General features: G+C 52.5%; 1 long non-coding RNA gene across 1 annotated transcript; it reads right to left on the bottom strand.

Moving 5' to 3' along the window:
* Positions 1–5,441: 5,441 nt before the first annotated feature.
* LOC114894896 lies at positions 5,442–6,532 on the bottom strand. Its single transcript, XR_003793352.1, has 3 exons — positions 6,270–6,532; positions 6,032–6,144; positions 5,442–5,643 (listed from the first exon to the last, which is right to left on the bottom strand). It is a non-coding gene; the product is annotated as an uncharacterized LOC114894896 (long non-coding RNA).
* Positions 6,533–18,930: the final 12,398 nt, after the last annotated feature.

Raw genomic sequence — 18,930 nt, 5'->3', positions numbered from 1 at the left:
AGGGAGAGGAGGTGGAAGGAGAGAGAGAAGGGAAGGACCCTCCTCCCCCAGGCCCCATCTCTGCCCCCTCAAATCTGCCCCGCTCCTCAGGCAGAGCCCTCAGCCCCCCTGGGGTCCCAGCCCCTCATCCTCCCCTGACCTCAGCCCTGTCCCGACTGGGCTGGGAGCATCTGTGTCCAGCTTATCCTTCCTCTAGACTGGACACTCCTTGCCGAGTGGGAGTCTGGGAGAAGAGGCATCTAGCAGAGGGAACAGCCAGTGCAAAGGCCCTGAGCTCCCACATTCTTCCGTGTGTTCAAACAGCAAGGAGACCAGCAGAAGTGGCAGGACCTGGATCTGATCCATGTCGTGTTCAGCACAGGCCTGGCACGTAGTAGGAGCCTTAAGGATGGCAGGTGAATGAATCGGGAAGGGGTAGATAGATATATACGTGTGGGGTAGACGGCCCCTGTCCAGGCATCACTGTGGTTGTATTATGCTCTGGACCTGAAACGTGTCTGCTTCAGTGCTGTGAGCGTGGGGTGGCCATGGAGTCCTGCCTTTGTCTCCCTGAGTCCCCTCCAGGGCTGTCGGAGCTGGGTGTCAGAACCCTGGTGATGAACCGAGGCTGTTGGTACCTTCCTGCCTGCCTGACACACAGGCACCCCTCCCACCCAGCAGGGGGCCTCGGTGTCCTCCTCTGTATGATGGGGAGGCTGGGGGGGGGTGTCCAAAGTGGAGACAGGGGTGGGGGTGAAGGTCTCGGAGAACCTGGCTCTTGTAATCAGCCCTGTGGGCCGGGGCATGTTTCCTTCCAGAAAAGACTGGGGGTGGCAGGAACCTCCCTGGAGGCCCCAGGACGTCCTGGGGTCACCCTAGGGAAGGCACTAGAGGCAGAGACAGGAGACTGGGAGCCCCACAATCCCCAGCAGCAGGCTCTGAGTTTGGACAGGCGGCAGAACGCAGACCCTCCTCCATCCTGTGGGAGGAGCAAGGGCTGCAGGGATGAACCCTGAGGCTTCCACCCAACTGATATACGGGGCTGCTTCATTCCCTCCAGGGAACAGGGTCCCAGGGGCCTATCAGGGAGGGAGGCCTTGATTCCTGAGTAAAGGAACATGTATTGAGCACCTATTGTGTGCTGGCACACCTCCACAGGCCTCTTCATTAATTCTCACAAGCTTGAGGTAAGCAGTCTATCTCCATCTTAAAAGTGGGAAACAAGCTCAGAGATGTAGTGTGACTACCCAAAGGTCACACAGTATGTGAGTGACTGAGTTGGGGTTCAAACACAGATTTCTCTGGCCCCTTGTGGATTCTACCAACCCACTGTTGGCTATCTGCTCCTGAATCCTGATTTCAAGAAATGCAAGTTTTCAGGTCAGAGAAAACATTTGATTTTCTCCTTGAAGGGATGATTCTCCTGTCCCTGGAGTTCAAAGGGGCTTCAGTTACTCTCCCTACGTCATACTTCCCAGGATGAGTCAAAGGCACCAAATTTACTGTGTTTAAAGCGACTTCTTGAGCATCCCAGTAAAGGCTCTGATTTATATCCAAGACGTTGTTTTAAACATGTAACAAATGATAAAAATCAGTCCTGCCAATGCACCTCAAGAGAAGTCATACTAAGGGAGGAAAAGAAACGGTGAGATTAGATGTTTCATTAAAAGATAGAGTGATGGATTAAGGCCCAGAGTGTGAATTTAGTGTGACTCGCTGAAAGAAAAAGTTGGGGGGCAGTAAATCCAAAGTGACAATCTGTGTACGGTGGACCAATATTTTTCACTTTTATTATACTTTGTTCAGAATTGGTGATGGGTCGTTATTTAAACACATACACACACCAACAATCCTCAATAAAGCTTTTAAGTGAAAGCTTCTTGTGCTAAGGATACAGGCTAAAATCTCGACTCCAACCCTCTGTGTCAACTCAGAGAACATTGCATAATGCAAGTTTCTTCCTGTCGTATCTAGAAAACATTCCAAAGGCAGAAAATGTGGGAAAGGCTCTCAGAAGATCCCCAACCACGCCCAGGAAGAGAGGGAAAAGTAGCACCCACATCTTCCGAGTGGCAGAACCCCACGCCCACCCATGCCAGCGTCCTCATCAATAACAATAGCAGTGCTAGCGATCGATCGGAGGGTCTGACATTTCTCCTGGTCACTCATTCAAAGGGCTCTAAGAGCAAAGGTGGCTGGAAGCCAGGGCATGCTGGCTGCTCTTCGCATTGGGAGGTCACAGGTCCCGGTCTCCACCAGAGATGTTGGGGTGGATTGGATTCTTGTTCCCAGTTCTTTCCTCCCTGTAACTGGACATGGACAACACATCCATGGCCTCTGCTCTGTGACTTGCAGCATTTCTCACTGTGGGTGGGGTACATGTCCCTGCCTGAAAAAGACAACCCCCTTAGTCCCAGCCTCAGCCATATACATGCCATGTAGGTAGCACCCCACTCTGCCTTCTATTTTAAGGTAACTCCAATCACCTCCAAATCCACCCCCTAGGCCTTGTCCTCCCAAGAGACTCATGGGAAACCTGCTTCCCCTAAGGATGTAACTTTGAGTATATTTCTGTTCCCCCAAATTCGAGCTTCTGTCAGTTTTGTCAAAGGAGTCTCTTTGTCATAGTATTTTTAAAGAACTCTAGAATTTCTCTACCAAGGTTTCCCCATGGAGCCGCAGACCCAGGCCTACTTATGAAATGTTATTAGGACCCGCAGAGGCCTGTGGAGGTGGGGCAGGGGGAGGGGAGACAAAATTGGAGGTCTAGTCAAAAAGCCATTCCTTCTCTCTCTTCCCCTCTGCTCTAGATTGGCACGTGGCCAGTGAGAGGACTGTTTCATGGGGGCTCCCGGTGGCCCACGCCCCCAGCATTCACACTTTTGTGTGGTCACCTCCCATACACTCTGGGCTTGGCCATGTGACCTGCTTTGGTCAAATGGGATGTTAGCAAGCTTGACACAAGCAGAGTCTTGAAAAGGACCATGCAGATTAGGGATTGTGCTCTTGGAAGATTCCCTTTTGGAACCCTAATCCACACTGCTGGGGAGAGAGATCTGCCCGGCCAACCCCCAGCTATTCCAGCCATCCCAGCTGAAGTGCCAGGCATGTGAGTGAAGCCATCTGGAAATTTTCAACCCCAATCAAGCCTCCAGGTGACTGCAGCTGCATGGGGAATTCCAGATGAGACCAGCAGAAGAACCATGCTGCTGAGCCCTGTCCAGATAACAGAATAAATAAATGGTGGTTGTTTTAAGCCAGCAGGTTGTGGGGTGGTGTGTCACACAATGTGGTGGATTGAAATATGTCTGTAAGTTTTTTGACACTCCCCTCCAAAGAAAACGAAGCCTAATTCTTCTCCACTTGTATGTGGACTAGACTTAGTGACTCACTTCTAATGAATAGAATAAGGTGGAAGTAATTGTGTAAGACTTCTGAGACCAGGTCATAAAAGGCATTGCAGCTTCCTTGTCTCTGTCTCTCATAGCTCACTTTGGGGGAAGCTAGCTGCCATGTTATGAGGACACTCAAGCAGCTCTATGGAGCGGTCCACACGTGAGGAACTGAGGCCTCCCACCAACAGCTGTGAGAGTGAGCCATCTTGGAAGCCAATCCTCCAGTCCTGTCAAGCCTTCAGAAGACAACAGACCCCACCAACATCTTGACTGCAACCTCTCAAGAGACCCTGAGCCCAAACCACCCAGCTAAGCCCCTCCTAGATTCCTGACTCTAAGAAACTGTGTGAGATAATAAATGTTTATTATTTGGAGCTGGTAAGTTCTGGGGCAATTTGTTATGCAGCAATAGATAACTGATACACACAGCAAGAGATGACTAAAGTAGCCAGTGTGCTCTGGTACCACTCCGCAGGTTGTCTACACACTGGAATATGACATAGTAAATGGCCTCTGCTCCAAGCTCTCTGAGGACCACCCATCTGTCCTGGCCATCCCAGAAACACCCCTGGAAATCCCAAACCTTCTTTTGATCCTTCAGTTATAAGGGGGTCCTCCTTGGCCTGGCAGAGGTCCTGCAAAACCCTGGACCCTGCCGTGGCATGTGGCACAAGTATTTTGACATCCCCCTGTCCCACTCATCCTGTTGGTGGAGAGATGCCCATCAGGGCATCACAGAAAGAGTCTCTGTGTTGACCTGCCACCCCATCCCCCCAGATCAGCCACTTTCATACACTGCTGACAGGAGTACATAGTGGTACAACCCTCCCACGGAAGGAATTTTGATCACAGCTAACAGAACTTCGGGCATTTTCCCCGAACCCAGCCATCGCACTTCCAGGAATCAACCCTGAAGATACACATCCAACAATACTACACAGAAATTCTGGGAAGTGATTGTAGCACGATCTGTAGAAACACTCATACCACAGAGAGCTGTCGAGAAACCTACGGTCTGTTCACATACTGGATGCTATGTAGCTGTTTAAAAAAAAAATGAAGATCTCTATGTCCTGATGTGGAGGGATTTCCAGAATGTATTGTGAAGTAAAAAAAAGCAAGGTAAGAAAGAGTATTTACTGTGGAGTTATTTTTTGTGTAAGAAAGAAAGGAAAAGAAACACATATACACATGTATCTGCTAGTTTTTACAAACAGAAACACTGGAGGATAATCTCAAAATTAATGAAATTGGTTACGCACGGGGCTGGGGCTGGTTGGGGAACTTCTTTGACTGCACCTTTCTTTTTCTTTTTTTTTTTTTCGGTACATGGGTCTCTCACTGTTGTGGCCTCTCCTGTTGCGGAGCACAGGCTCTGGACGCACGGGCTCAGCGGCCATGGCTCACGGGCCTAGCGGCATGTGGGATCCTCCCGGACCAGGGCACGAACCCGTGTCCCCTGCATTGGCAGGCGGACTCTCAACCACTGCGCCACCAGGGAAGCCCCTTGACTGCACCTTTTTAATACAGTTTTCACTTTTGTATCAAAAATTAACAAGGTTGGGGGAAATGCCTAAAAATAATTAGGAACATAAATAAATGAACCACACTGTATATCAAACTGAAAACATAACCATACAGAAGAGATTTTTTAAAAAAATAGTTAATAGTTACTCCAAGTTTTAAAAAATTCCCCTCCAGTTTCTTTAATGGACTAGGCAAGCCTAGTCCATAACAGGCATCCAATAAATGCTTTTGGGAGTAAATGAATGAATGAATGACTCAAGGACAAAGGCTGGAAGCTGAGAGTCCTGCTTTCCCCTCCCAGGGGTCTCTGCTTGGGTCACAATTTACATAATGTAAGGTCTGTTAAGATCAGTTTCATATCACAAAAATGAGCCACAGGTGGTGTCTGTGGCCCATACTCCTATGGCCCCCCGAACAAGATTTTAAAATCTCACCCTTGCTGGCTTCTTCCCCTTCCCTTTCCTGTTTCCCCCACCGCCTTACCAGCCTCCCATGGGAGACTTCCCTTAATAAAACACTTGCTGTTTTATTTGTTTGCTGTTTTTATTTGTTTGCTGTCATCACAAAGTACCACAGGCTGGGCAGCTTAAACAACAGAAATGTATTGTCTCCTGTTTCTGGAGGCTGGAAGTCTGAGGTCAAGGTGTTGGCAGGGTGGGTTCCTTCTGCAGCCTCTCTCCTTGGTTTGTCAACAGCTGCCTTCTCCCTGGGTCCTCACGCGGTCTTTCCTCTGTGCGTGTCCCTGTGTCCAAATGCCACCTTTTTAGGACACCAGTCATACTGGATGAGGGCCCATGCTAATGACCTCATCTTAACTGGATCATCTGCAAAGGCCCTCTTTCCAAATCCACACTCACAGGGACTGGGGTTAGGACCTCAGCATCTCCTGAGGACACAATTCAACCCCTAACACTTGCATATGATCCCGCCTTAGACAAGGGCATTGCCGGTCGCTAGCAGGACTGTTGTGAGGATTAATTATCAATACACGTCAAGCATTAACAACAGTGTTGGGGGAAAAGCAAGTACGTGGTTGTTATATTTATTATTATGTATCGAGGCATGGTCTCCACCCTCAGAATACCCTAGTGCTGGCCACTGCGCTGGTGCCATCCCAATGGGACACCTACCAGTCATTTTTCATCCCGTCCTCAATCTCGGCTGCTTGCCAGGCTTACCAGTCCCACGACCGAAAGTGAAGGTCTAGTTCTGTGTCTTTGAGCTTGGAAGAGGCAAAAACCACCTAGGAACAATCAAAGGACAACAGTAGTCTCCTTTCAGAATGCCAGCAGCCTCCACGCTGTGCTGTAGACGTGATCATAAAAGTTACAACGCTCCACCGCCCCCTGGTAACATTTACAAACGTACCTGGAATTTAACATCAAAAAACGCCCAAGGAGGAGGCGCCCGGGCTGAGTCGGCAGATATCAGGGTCTTAAGGGATTGGGGCAGGAGGCTGGCACTATACATGCTGCTGTGAAGTCCGTGGGGGCAGCTTAGGAGGAGGGCTGGGGGAAGGGAGCGGTCCTCTCTTCGCCCAGGCAACACACAGACTCGTGGCCACTTTTGCAGGGGCCCCGGGCGGGTATCCATCCAGGTCCACCCAGCAGGTACGTGTCCTGACCCCACGATTCAGTCGGGCTTTGAGAACCTTGCCCCCCGCACTTCCCCCTCATCAAATATTATTTCAATGTGGTTGGGCGAGGCAGGAGGCAGCCCTGAGTGCGTGGTAGGCTGGGCCGCAGCTCTCGGCTCAGTTCAAGGTCCAGAGGTTCCCTGCGCCGCTGCCAAATGAAATAACGCATTTGTGCATGAAAAGAGAAGCCTCAGAACAAAAGACAGAGAACGGTGCGTGTCCCACTCTTGGCCTTGGTGATGCTTGACATTTCTGGGAAATGAATTTAGTGCAAAACCCAACAATTCAAAACCTTGTGCCAAACAACCGCTGCGAATAGAATCGGTGGGAGCAGAAATAACGTGAAGAGGCAGCGCGTCCTAAAATAGTCCCCGATGGCTGCTGCGTGCACGGGAGCAGAGGGAGGCAAGTCGTCAAGGGTGCTTTATTAAAGCGGAGCCCGAGGCTGGAGCTAGGGCGGGCTATTGAGAAACGCGAGTGCGTGCGTGGGCGGCGGCGGAGGAGAGGAGTTGTCGTTCTGATGAATTCAGTCACCATCTGCGAACGCCCAGCAAACTGTCCACATCCAACTTCCGGTCCCCCCAAGGCCTGGCCGCTGGCCAAGCCGTGGCCACCGTGTCCCACGGCCCATCCCACAGGTCCCACCCACTCAACCTGCCCAGAATGGACTTCTCTCCCTGCCCCCACAGCACACCCAAAAGTGACTCCTCCCACCACGCCCCATCTTCCCCTCTCCACACCCCCATCCAACCTGCCATCTCCATACCTGCCATGTAGAGGCAGCCTTGGGCCACTGGGATGGGTACAGGCTTGGAAGCCACGCTGCCAGGGGTCTGGGTTCAAATCCTGCCTCTGCCACTTATTAGTCATGTGTCCTTGAGCAAGTTCATTTCTCTGAGCCTCAGTGTCCCCTTCTGTAAAATGGGTGTAACAGCAGCACCTGCTTCCTGTGACTTAAAATTTGTCACAGCATAGAGCTGTGCCTGGTCCAGGTGAACTCAAAAAAAGTTGACTATCATTATTGTTGTTAGTATTAGTATCTCATCGATCTCAGTATGCCCTGTTTCTCTGTCCCCACTGTCCCTTCCTGCAGAACTGCTCAGACCATCTCCAGTCATTCATTCATCCTTCCCTTCCCCTCCTGGCAGCCAGGGAAGGAGCCAGCAGGTGGGGTCCACTCCTGGCCAGGGCCATACCTACTCCCCATCTCAGAGGTCTGAGGAACAGCCCCTGCTCTCCTCTTAAGACCCTTCCAGCCCTTCCTGGCCCCCACATACTCTCACCTTGGAGGATGTAGTTTATTGAATAAGTGTCCCCCCAAAATTCATGTTCACCCCAAACCTCAGACTGTGACCTTACCTGGAAATAGGGTTTTTCCAGATGTCATCCAGTTAAATTCAGTACACACTAGATTAGGGTGGGCCCTAAATCCAAGGACAGGTGTCCTTATACTAAGACGGGGAGACAACACAAAAAGATACACTCAGAGAAGGTGGCCATGCACGGACACAGACAAAGATTGGAGTGATGTGGCCACTAGAAGCCAGAAGAGGCAAGGAAGTCTCCTCCCCTAGAGCCTTTGGAGGGAGCATGGCCCTGCCCACACCTTGGCTTTGGACTCCTGGCCTCCAGACTGTAAGAGAATGAATGTCTGTTATTCGAAACCACCGGTTTGTGGTCATTTCTAACAGCAGCCCCAGGAAACTAAGACAAGGCCATTCCACCTTGTGAGCAACTTTGTCCCTCATTAAGTACCATTTACAACCAACAACATAGGAGTCAAACCATGTCCCTGCCGACTAGCAGCCTTACATGACATTTTGTAGATGTTTCATTAAACTGCTATTGATTACGATTTTGCAATTTCTTTTCCATATTTCGCTGCCAATGATTGCTTTCCCCAGGTTTCAAATGTTTCTTCGGCCTTTGAAAATCCTACAGCCCAAGGGCCCCATGCCTATGAGGCCTGGTAGATGGAACAGTCCACCCACTACAGCCTGGCCACCTCCGCTCCTGCAGGTGCCCTGAGGACAACAGCCAGGTGACCCGGCCCTGGCCAACGGAGCCCCGCAGAGCCCCATAGAAGTCCGGCCGAGGGGCATGGGCTGCCGGTCAGCAAAGACCCTTTCTAGCACCACCAGCCTCCTCCAAGGCTCTGGAGTATGGTAGGGATGGAGACACGGGGAGAACAAAGGTCAGTGCCTGACCTTGGGGACAGGCCCCCAGCCTGCCCTGCTTTCCCTTTGTTGATTCCTCTCCCCTACCCTTTGCTTCAGCAGCTCCCTCTTTGCAGCTCTCCTGTGCCCCTGAGCTTCTGCCTGTCCACCACCTGGAGGGCCCCTCCTGCCTTTCACTCCACTCAACACTGACTATGTTCGTGAGATCCTCCTGGAACCTCCAGCCATGTCCCTCCAGAGCAGGCTCAAGTGATGCTGCGTTTTCTTACAGCAGCAGAGGAGAGGAGTGGGAGTGCACTCTCCAGCCCCTTGAGGTTCATCCACCCACAGGCCCGGATCCCACTCCACAAGGATGCAGCAATGGGAGGACCCCGACACTTCCCCTGGGGGGTCAGAAATACAGAAAGCTGGGAGGACACCTGGGGGCCGTGGACACACCTGTTCAAGCAAAACAAAGGCACACACCTTGGGTCTGAATCAGGGAAAGCTACGGCCGCCCAAGGTAATGAGCCTGGCGCGGGCTGCGTGGGCTCCCTGTCTCTTAATAAAGAAGTGTTGGGCTTCCCTGGTGGCACAGTGGTTGAGAGTCCGCCTGCCGATGCAGGGGACACGGGTTTGTGCCCCGGTCCGGGAAGATCCCACATGCCGCGGAGCGGCTGGGCCCGTGAGCCATGGCCGCTGAGCCTGCGCGTCCGGAGGCTGTGCTCTGCAACGGGAGGCCACAACAGTGAGAGGCCCGCGTACCACACAAAAAAAAAAAGTGTTCCGGCTGGTGCTGGGTCTCAGGTGGCCGAGCAGGGATCAAATAGCACCTGGAGTGACCATTGTTTGTCTCCCATGCTTTCTCGCCACCTCCTGTGGCCATAACTCTCCTAACCATTATCTCACAGGCTGTGAGATAATGAAAATCCTACAGCCCAAGGGCCGCATGCCTATGAGGCCTGGTAGGTGGAACACTCCACCCACTACAGCCTGGCCACCTCCTGCATGCTCGCGCACCCAGGCAGTAAAGCGGAAGCTGCGGGTTGAGGGCGGGCCAGCTGGCTCTGCCTGGCCAGTTCCACCTGCTCTTGTCGTCCTTGCGTCCTGCTCAGCTTTCACATCCCTTCATCCTCCATCCTTCCTTGGGCATCACATCTGCCTCCTCTGTGGACCCTGGAAAGTTCCCAGCCACCCCCAACCCATCTCCTAAGAGTCACCTGTCTGCCTGCCAGCGAGCAAGTGCCTGGCCTGTGGCAGGACTGGGCCAGTGATCATGGTACCTGCAGAGCGAATGAATGAGGTGGATCCCCCCGAGCAAGGAGGAGGCCCAAGCTACACCCACCAAGGGGGCCAGTTTGCTCTCTTCATTGCTGACTTGGAGCCATTGCTGGTGACGTGTGACCTCTCCCGGGGGGAAACAGAACCCCAGCTCCCACCCATCTTGGGACACTTAACCTTCCAGTCTCTCAGGGTATCCACCTGTAATAGGGGTCCTCACATCACCCTCCCAGCCCTGCACCGTGGCTGTGGGATGGGAGTTACCCCCCACACGTGGGTTGGCGCCCGCAAATCTTGCACCATTTTATTGGATTCCACTTGAAAACATGAAGATAAACGGCAGCTAGATGCCCAATCTCTACGGCTCTTTCCGTCATAAAGCTCCGAGATCTCAATGTCTACGCCAAGTCACTTTTAATTTCTTTTTAACTAAGAATTAGCTCGGAGGTAATTGCTTCCATCACGTTGATGGAAATCAAGATGAAGTAAATAAAATGAAAAGCAAAACTGAACCTGAACGTCTTCCTCGTTGCCTTTGAATAATATGATGACAAAAAACTATTTGACCTCCCAGGCTTGGAGTTTTTGTTGTTGGACATCTAGAAAGGAGATGTAATTATAGGGCTCATTTATCAAAAAGATTAAGGAAATCAGGGAATGGGAATTGGTTTGCAACAGTTCTGGAAATTATATCAACGTGACCCTTTGGTTCTGCATTTTTCACTCTGTGTCCAGCAAGGTTCTCGAATTCTGCAGTTTTCCTCCCTCCCTCCCAGCTCCCCAGATCAATACTCATGAATAAGGTTGATCCTGAGGGGCTGCAGGAGCAAGAGGCCAAAGAGAGGCCCCCGCCTCCCATTCCAGGACGGGGGGATGGAAGCCCCGTCAACTCAGTGCAGGGCTGGCTGGCGGGAGAAAGACTTGTTTTCCTCAAACTGTGTTACCAAGGATACAGCATCCAGTCCTTGGGATCTGAATGAAAGAGCCTGGTTTCCGGGGGTTTTTGTGCCTTTCATAATTTAGAATACGTTTGGTTTTCATTTGCAACGGGCCTGCCAGCCCGTCCTCCCCACAGCTCTGTGAACTCGCCCGTAACGTGAATAAATCAAACTCTCTCAGCTCCAGCTGCCTCACGGGGAAGAATTTGGGGTGTTAGGAGGATCAGAGGATTCTCTTGGTTTGGGGGTTCTCAAGACTTACCCTGGGAGTGTTTCCAAAGGACTTTTACAAAATGCACACTCCTGGTTCCCATGCCCTGGGTGAGGTCCAGGCAGGTTTTGTGGAAGTTCCCCGGATGGTTCTGGGGCACATCTTAAGAAACAAGTCCAGCACCCCTACTTCAAGCGAGGCAATGGAGGCCCTGTGGGGCTGGGGAGGGGTAGGGGGAAGTGGCCAGGAGCAGATGGTCATTAGCAGCAGCCCCGGACCTAACAACCCTGACAGTGCAGGGGAAATGGGAGCAGAGGTATCGTCCCTGGCTCTGCCTCTTGCCAGCTGTGTGACCTTGGGCAAGTTACTCGATGTCTCTGTGGTCAACTTCCTTAGCTGAAATATGGGGACAGTACAGCCCTTCCTTTTGCTGGGCTGGGGTGAGGCTTACAGGAGATTACACCAGTGTGTAATGGGACCCCCCCACCGACGTCCAGTATCATTATGTCCAGCACCTGTCTTTGTTGATCCTGCACCATAATGAAATGGGGCTTTGGAGGTGCTGTTCCCACAGTCCCCAGGGCTTCTGCCTTAGCTGGCCACTCTAGACGTTTCCAGGGATGGCTATTTCCTGACACCATCCTGGCCCTGTCTGCCCTCCAGGGAACAGTGAGCCAGGCGGGATGCCCAGAGGGCCCTGGCTGCCGGGCCACCCTGCTTGATGGTTTCTGGGCCTGGAGATGGGCACGAGGTTCCCCCTCATTGGCTGCTTGGGGCGTCATCTTTGCACACACAACCCCTCTGTCAAAGGCTCTGAAAACCCCATGAGTGCTTTCCTGGAAAAGAGTTCCCCAACCTGAAAGCTGTGTTTCCTAGGCCACCATGACAAATGGCCACAAACTGGGTGGCTTAAGACAAATTCATCTTCCCACAGTTCTGGAGGCCAGAAGTCCAAAGACAAGGTGTCAGCAGGGTTGGTTCTTTCTGGAGGCTCTGAGGGAGCATCCATTCCATGCCTCCCTTCTCTTCCGGTGGCTGCCGGCAATCCTTGGCATTCCCTGTCTTGCAGAAGCATCACCCCAATCTCTCCCTCTGTCGTCACATGGCCTTCTTCCCCCATGAGTCTGTGTCTTCTCTTTTGTCTCTTATACGGACACTTGCCACTGGATTTAGGGCCCACTCAGTGAATCCAGGATGATCTCATCTTGAGATCATTTAATTACATATGCAAAGACCCATTTTCCAAAGAAGGTCACATTCACAAGTCCTGGAGGTTAGGACTGAATATATCTTTGCGGGCCACAATTCAACCCACTGCAGAGGGGTTTCAATGCCTGTATTTCCTTGATTCTAAGATTCTCTTTCCTCCCACATTTTAATATTTAACTCCACATGTATCTTAAAACCAGTGATCAACTCCAGTGCAGTACTTCTGCCTCCCCACAAGCTATTATTAAATCCACGGTAGTTGTGTTTCTCATCTATTGTGAATTGACATAGTTCCAGGCTCTGGTCAAAGGAAGGTCTCAGGGCCTCCAGGCTGGGGTCTCTTCTTGCTGGAGGCTGGAGATGGGAAGGCCCGAGGCCAGCCCGGTCTCTCTTCCTCTGCCTCAGCAAGGCCACTTGCCAGCCAAGGTGGGGCACCTCAGATTGAGCCTCCAAGGGCTCTGGACCAGATCTCCTCTCCAGCGGGGGCCAGCTTTGCTTTCTCACCACTCCTGACGGCTGTTGGTTCTGCTGCCAGCACCCCACACCCTACGGCTCTCCAGGCGCAGGGAGGTGGGGGGAAGGCCCTGCAGCAAACCCCGCAGCAAGTACTTTCCATTAATTCTCTCATTTGTTCGCATGAAGCAAATAAATAAGAAACCCAAGTCTAGCCAGCCAGCTTAATCTTAATAACTGGGGCTACATCCGAAGCCCCTCATCCTCTCAGAATTCACAGCCACCTGATATTAATGTCCCTTTGATGCCCTTCACAGCTGGACCCTGATACTTCCTGGTTTGGGACAACAGGGCATTTGGATTTTTTCAATGGCAGCCTCTAGAAGCTAATTAGGCCATTACTCTTCAAAGATTTAATTTGCTTTGATGGGCCAATCTATAATTATATTTCCAAACAGCTTCTATTTAATTACTGCACAAAATGAATGAGGTCCTTGAGCAATTTGAGTCTGATAAACTCAATTCCTGTTTTAGTTCCCAAGACAAAGAAAGACACAGGGGGAGGGGGAAGGCAGATGGATGGGGTTAGGGATGGGGGCTGACTGACACCTAGGGAGGTAGCTGTCCCTGCCAGAAGCATTGCAGGGATCATGTGGCTGCAACCACAGCAGGAAGGACCACGGTGGGAAAGATGAGGTGGGAATCAACAGATGTTTGGGGGTAGGGGGGGCATTGTCACTAGAAGGGAAGCCCCAGGAGGGCAGGGATTTTGATCTGTCTTTACTGCTGTAGCCCATGTGCCCTGAGCAGAGCTTGGCCGCCAGTAGGTGCTCAACGAACACCTGTTTAGCAGGTGCATTGGGTAGACTTGATGGGAGTCTGGGTTCTTACAGCCTGAGCAAGGGTGTTGCTGGGAGAAAGCAAGCTGGCCCTCGGACAGCTGATCCCCTAGTGAGTCTTTTACACCAAGGCAACTGCGGTCGAACAGCCCAGCATCCATTCCCCCTTTTTCTAGGGATGGCACCCTTGTTCTGTGTTGAGGGCCCACCTTGCCCCCTGAACTCTGTCCCAATGGATGTCATGGGTTGAATCGTGTCTCCCCTTCCCACAGTCATGTGTTGAAGTCCTGAACCCCCATTTCTTCAGTGTGTGACCTTACTGGGAAATAGGGTCATGGCAGACGTCATTAGTTAAGATGAGGTCGTACTGGAGGACGGTGGGCCCCAATCCAATAGGACTGGTGTCCCTGTAAAGAGGGGAAATTTGGACACAGACACACATACACAGAGAGGATGCCATGCGAAGATTGGAATGATGCTGCCAGAAGCCAAGAAACTATCAGAAGCTCGGCGAGAAGCCTGGAACGGGTCCTTCCCTAATGCCTACAGGGAGGGAGAACAGCCCTGCCGACACCTTGCTCTTGGACGTCTGAACTCCAGAGCTGAGAGACAGTACAGTTTTGGTGTTCAAGCCTCTCGGTTTGCAGTAGTTTTAATGGCAGTCCTAGCAAACTCCTACAGGGAGAGTGTCAATCCCGACACCCTCACCTGCTCCCGCCAGGATGCTACTCAGGTGCCCCCTCCCTGAAACGTGACTCCCATGGCCATCAGTGAGCCCTGCCCTTTTCCACCGACTGGGTAATTCTCCTGTGGGCAACTTCTCTCCTGCCTCCCCCTTCAACTCTCTGATCTACCCCCAGAACCTCCTGAGAACTTCTGGGGGCTTACTGAATTCAGAAGGTTTTCTTGTCTCGTTGTCAGTCAGATGTTCCTGATTGACACCAGAACCAAGAGCTGCCCCTTGTGAGGCAGGTCTCCAGGCGGGGAGGGGGCGAAAGCTCCCAGCCTGCCTGCGCAGTGGGCTTGCTCACGATGGCATCATCTTCTCCCTCTTGCCCCGACCACACACGTTATTCAGCTCATCCAGATCATGTGTTTGGTGCAGGGGATGCTGCAGTGAATAAGGCAGCGGGAAGGGAGATGATCAAGTAAGCAATTTCAGTACAGTGGGGTGGGCATTGTGACAGGTAGGAGGGCGCCCTGTGGGAGCACAGATGAGGGGCACCTAACTTCTCATGGGTGGGGTGGGTGGTCAGAAACGAGGACGGAGCAGGGCTGCCAAAGGCAGGAGAGGATGGAGCTAGGGTGACCAGCTGTCCCGTTTGCCTGGGACTGTCCTGATTGTAGCATTAAAAGCCCCAGGTGCTGGGAAGGCCCATCGTGCCAGGCAACCTGGGGGGTTGGTCCCCCAGGACAGAGCACGAAGGAGATTGTTTGTGGCTGGAGTGGAGAGTAGGGCGAAGGGGGGAGGGAAGTTGAGAAGAGGCAGCATCGCCAGGGGCCTCGCAGCCCAGGGAAGAAGGTGCAGATCTTAGAGCTAAGAGGCAGGAAAAGCTTTGGAGAGTCTCCTGCAGAAGCGTGATGTGACAGGAGCTGTAACTTTTCCGAGGACCCCTCTGCCTGCTGTGGAGGGTGGAGCGCACGGGGCAGGAGGGGTGGGGAGATGCCTCCACATGGGGACGAAGCTGGGGAGGCTCTGGCAGGTTAGGCCTCGAGCGGCCAGGGAGGTTGATTCAAGCAGTGATTCTGAGCCTTTCCTGGAGGAGGGGGTGGCGACAGACGTGCTCTGAGACGCTGAGGAGCGCCACGGACACTCTCCTCCAACAGATGCACACGGCTGCCCGCACGCATCGCTTTTCTCAGGCACACGGACACTGTTGCGGGCAGTTTCAGGGCTTTTGCAGACCCCCGAGATCCAGCCACTCCTCACCTCCTGCCCATCTCCAGCCTGGCCCCTCTGGTCACCCGTCCCTCCAATAAACCTCTCTGTGCTCAAGCTAATTGCCAGGTCAGCTTTGATCAAGTCAGTTTATACCTACAGCAAGTCGGTCGTGGACCCAAGGTTCAAACATGGGTAGATCCGCTGCCCAACACATTGCGTTTTCTCCTGTCTCGATGCCTGCGGGGGGTGTGTGTGTGCGTGTGTGTGTGAGAGAGAATGAGAGAGAGAGAGAGGTTTGACACTCCCCTTTTTATCTGAAGATAATATTACAGATGAAGGAGCAGCCTGCACTTGACTGAAATACAAACGTGTAAGCAATTTTGTTCCATTGCAGAAGCTCCACCGAGGAAATAGTCCCTGATGTGATGTGCTATGATGGATCCTCGGGGTAGCTGGAGAGATGTGCTTTCTCTTCTCTAAGGGGAGGTCACCCGTCTCTGACTTTACCACCAGCATGCAGAGCCCAGGAAAGAAATCGCATATTGAAAGTGTCCATCGTGACACTGTCCCCAGAAAGCAGACAGGGATCAACTAGGAAAACACACAGTAAATAACACGACCCAGGAAGGGAGGGGACTTCCCTGCTTACTCGTCAATGTGTCAGGTGTTGATTATTGGGAGGGGGGTTTAAGGTCTCTGGAGAGGAGTCACAAATGTTTGGGACTCCTGGGGAGGTGGATGCCACAGAGATGCTGATGCAGCCTGGAGATGCTGGATGCTGGTCAGGGGTGATTTCTGGGGGTCCTAAGACTGATGTGAACTATAACTTACACGAACAGAAAACTCCTAAGCTAGGGCTTTAAAAGCACTCGGTGTTTTAACGGCCAGCAGCCAGAGGTCTGGCATTCATCAGCAGGGGCTCAGCCTGGACAGCAGAGGGGCCCTCTCTGTGCCAAAATACTGTCGCTGCCCGCGATGCAAACCCACACGCTGGGATGAAACATAACAGGTCTGGCCCTGGCCCCTAGCCCTTGAGCCAAGCCACTGGCTGCCATCCTGTGTCCTGGACCCTTCAGGGACCCTCTGGCTGGGGCTTCCCTGCCCTGAGCAGTGCTGTTGCCTCGGACACTGGCCCAGCTGCCCGGCCATCATTCTCGCTGCCTGCAATGGATGAACTGGGAGGCAGAGACATTGATCCAGCCCAAATGGTAACCGAGGACACAGGCAGTGCTTTCGGGTGTAGCTGGAGAAGAAATCGAACTTCAGCCACAGGTCAACGCGGAGGGAGACCCTAGCTGACCCAGCTGCAGCCTTGCCAGCCCGGAACGATCCCAAGAAAGGAACTGACCCTGCTGGAGGCCACAGGGAGAAGTCAGCAGCCACTGGCTCCCGCTGGCGCTGCCAGGCCATCTCAGGCAAGGGTCTGACCTCACCGAGGCTGGTCCTCCCCATTCTTCACGTCACCCACCTCCCTGGGCTGTTAGGGGACTAAATGATGGATTCTTTTGCCAGGGCTGCCATAACACACTAACCCAGACTGAATGGCTTACACAACAGAAATTTATTTTCACACAGGCTGGAAGTCTGAGATCAAGGTGTCAGCAGGGTTGGTCTCCCCTGAGGCCTCTCTCCTTGGCTTGTCGATGGCCGTCTTCTCCCTGTGTCCTCACGTGTCCCTCCCTGTGTGTGTCTGTGACCTAGTCTCCTCTTCTCATAAGGACACCAGTCGTACTGGATCAGAGCCCACCCCAGTGACCTCCTTTTAACTTAATCTCCTCCCATCTCCAAATACAGTCACGTTCTGGGGTACTGGGGCTTAGGACTTCGATGTGCAAATTTTAAGAGGGCATAATTCAGCCCATAACAAATCAGATGCTGTGTAGAGACGCCAGACACGGTGAAGGTGGTTAATAAACAGAGGCGAGTGCGATTCAGGGGGGCTGAGAAGGCAAGCAGAGACAGAGTGTTGAAAACTCTGCCGAGTTCCGGCATCTTAGCCTTTCTCTCCACCGGGAAGCCACCCTGGGCTTCCGCTGTTGATCCTTCCAGGGAGGAAGGAATTCACTTCGCAGCCTTGCGCGACCCTACATTTCTGGCGTGGCTCAGCTGAGCTAGCTTACGGTCCCTTGAGAGCTTCCAACGGTGGGCTCACCGTACCCTGAGACAGGAATCCCAGGCCCACTCCCCCCCTCCCCACCTCCAGCCAACAGCTGGTGCCAGTCTAGCAGTGTCAGTGGGCCCTGTAGCCCACGTCAGGGGTCCCGGTGTCACTGCCTTCCTTCCGGGCTGCCCCCCGCTGACATCATCAAATGGGGAGGAATGATGCCGAGCAGGAGATTCATTACACCTCCTTCCCATGTTTGATTCCATTGGGTCATGAGACAGGGATTTCTGCCCCTCTGACTTTTTTCTTTTTCTGACCTGAAGCTATTGGGAGATTTTTCTCTGATCTGGACACCCCACAGGCACTCAGGACCATCTGCTCAGGAAGGGACACCTTCCCAAAGGCCAGAAATAGGCTCTCTGGATGCCATTCAGACCCAGGAAAGGGGCTCCCCGCAGCCCAAGAGGGATCAGAAGAGAGAGGGGTTGGGCTTCTGGTGAACTAGCTTCACTGAAAGGCAAGAAGTGGCTTAAAAGCACCTCCATGACTCTTTTTCTGGTCATGTCCTATTCTCCCCACAGGGTTTAAAAATCTGCCTGAGCCCAAGACAGGGCTTTGATGATCGTTGTGTCAAAGGCAGGGGCTTCCTGGCATCTGTTGGCCCTTCTTCCCACCACATACTTCTGCCCTTATCTTCCCTAGAACCTTGACATGTTGTACCAAGCGGAAGATTTTCTCGAAAACCATCAGCAAGTTGGTGATAATTTTCTGCAGCAAAAAACACCACCAAGGCTTTTCTGGTAACATTTCAAAGTTGGATTGCAGTAGACACGGCCCCCCCGGAGCCTGGGTGAATGAGAGCAGGCGTTTTGAGTCGAGACAGTTTGATGCATTTTACTGGCTGCTGCCCATGAGTCCTGACGTAGTGGTATCATCACCCGTGTTCGTTCGCTGTGCACAGACAGGGCTCTTGCCCCGAATAAGCCATACTGTTGAATAATGGAATTATTCTTTTCCCGTCCTGCCTGCTGGATCTCAGTAGCTGTAGGACCCGCACTGGGGGCGAAGTTTCAGGACCTGAACTGTGCAGAATGGAGCAGAAGCTCCCCCTCCAACTCTCTCCCTCCCCAGTCATGAGATTTCTCCCGAGGAGCCTCGGTGTCATGTTGCTACCCATTAACGCTCCTTTCTTCTTTTTCTTGGAAATCAAAGTGTCAGCTTTTGCCAGCAACGCCTGAAGAAAGTGAGAAGGCGGAAAGGTCCAACCCACCTCCACGCCCCCGTGCCACGCTGCCAGTACCTCTGGGAGGAAACGCTGGA

This window comes from Monodon monoceros, unplaced genomic scaffold, assembly GCF_005190385.1.
Source record: "Monodon monoceros isolate NGI ecotype Baffin Bay Population unplaced genomic scaffold, NGI_Narwhal_1 Super_Scaffold_13, whole genome shotgun sequence".
Lineage (NCBI taxonomy): Eukaryota > Metazoa > Chordata > Mammalia > Artiodactyla > Monodontidae > Monodon > Monodon monoceros.
The sequence above is the reverse complement of the archived record's forward strand: the minus strand, read 5'-3'. Positions and strand labels throughout refer to the sequence as shown.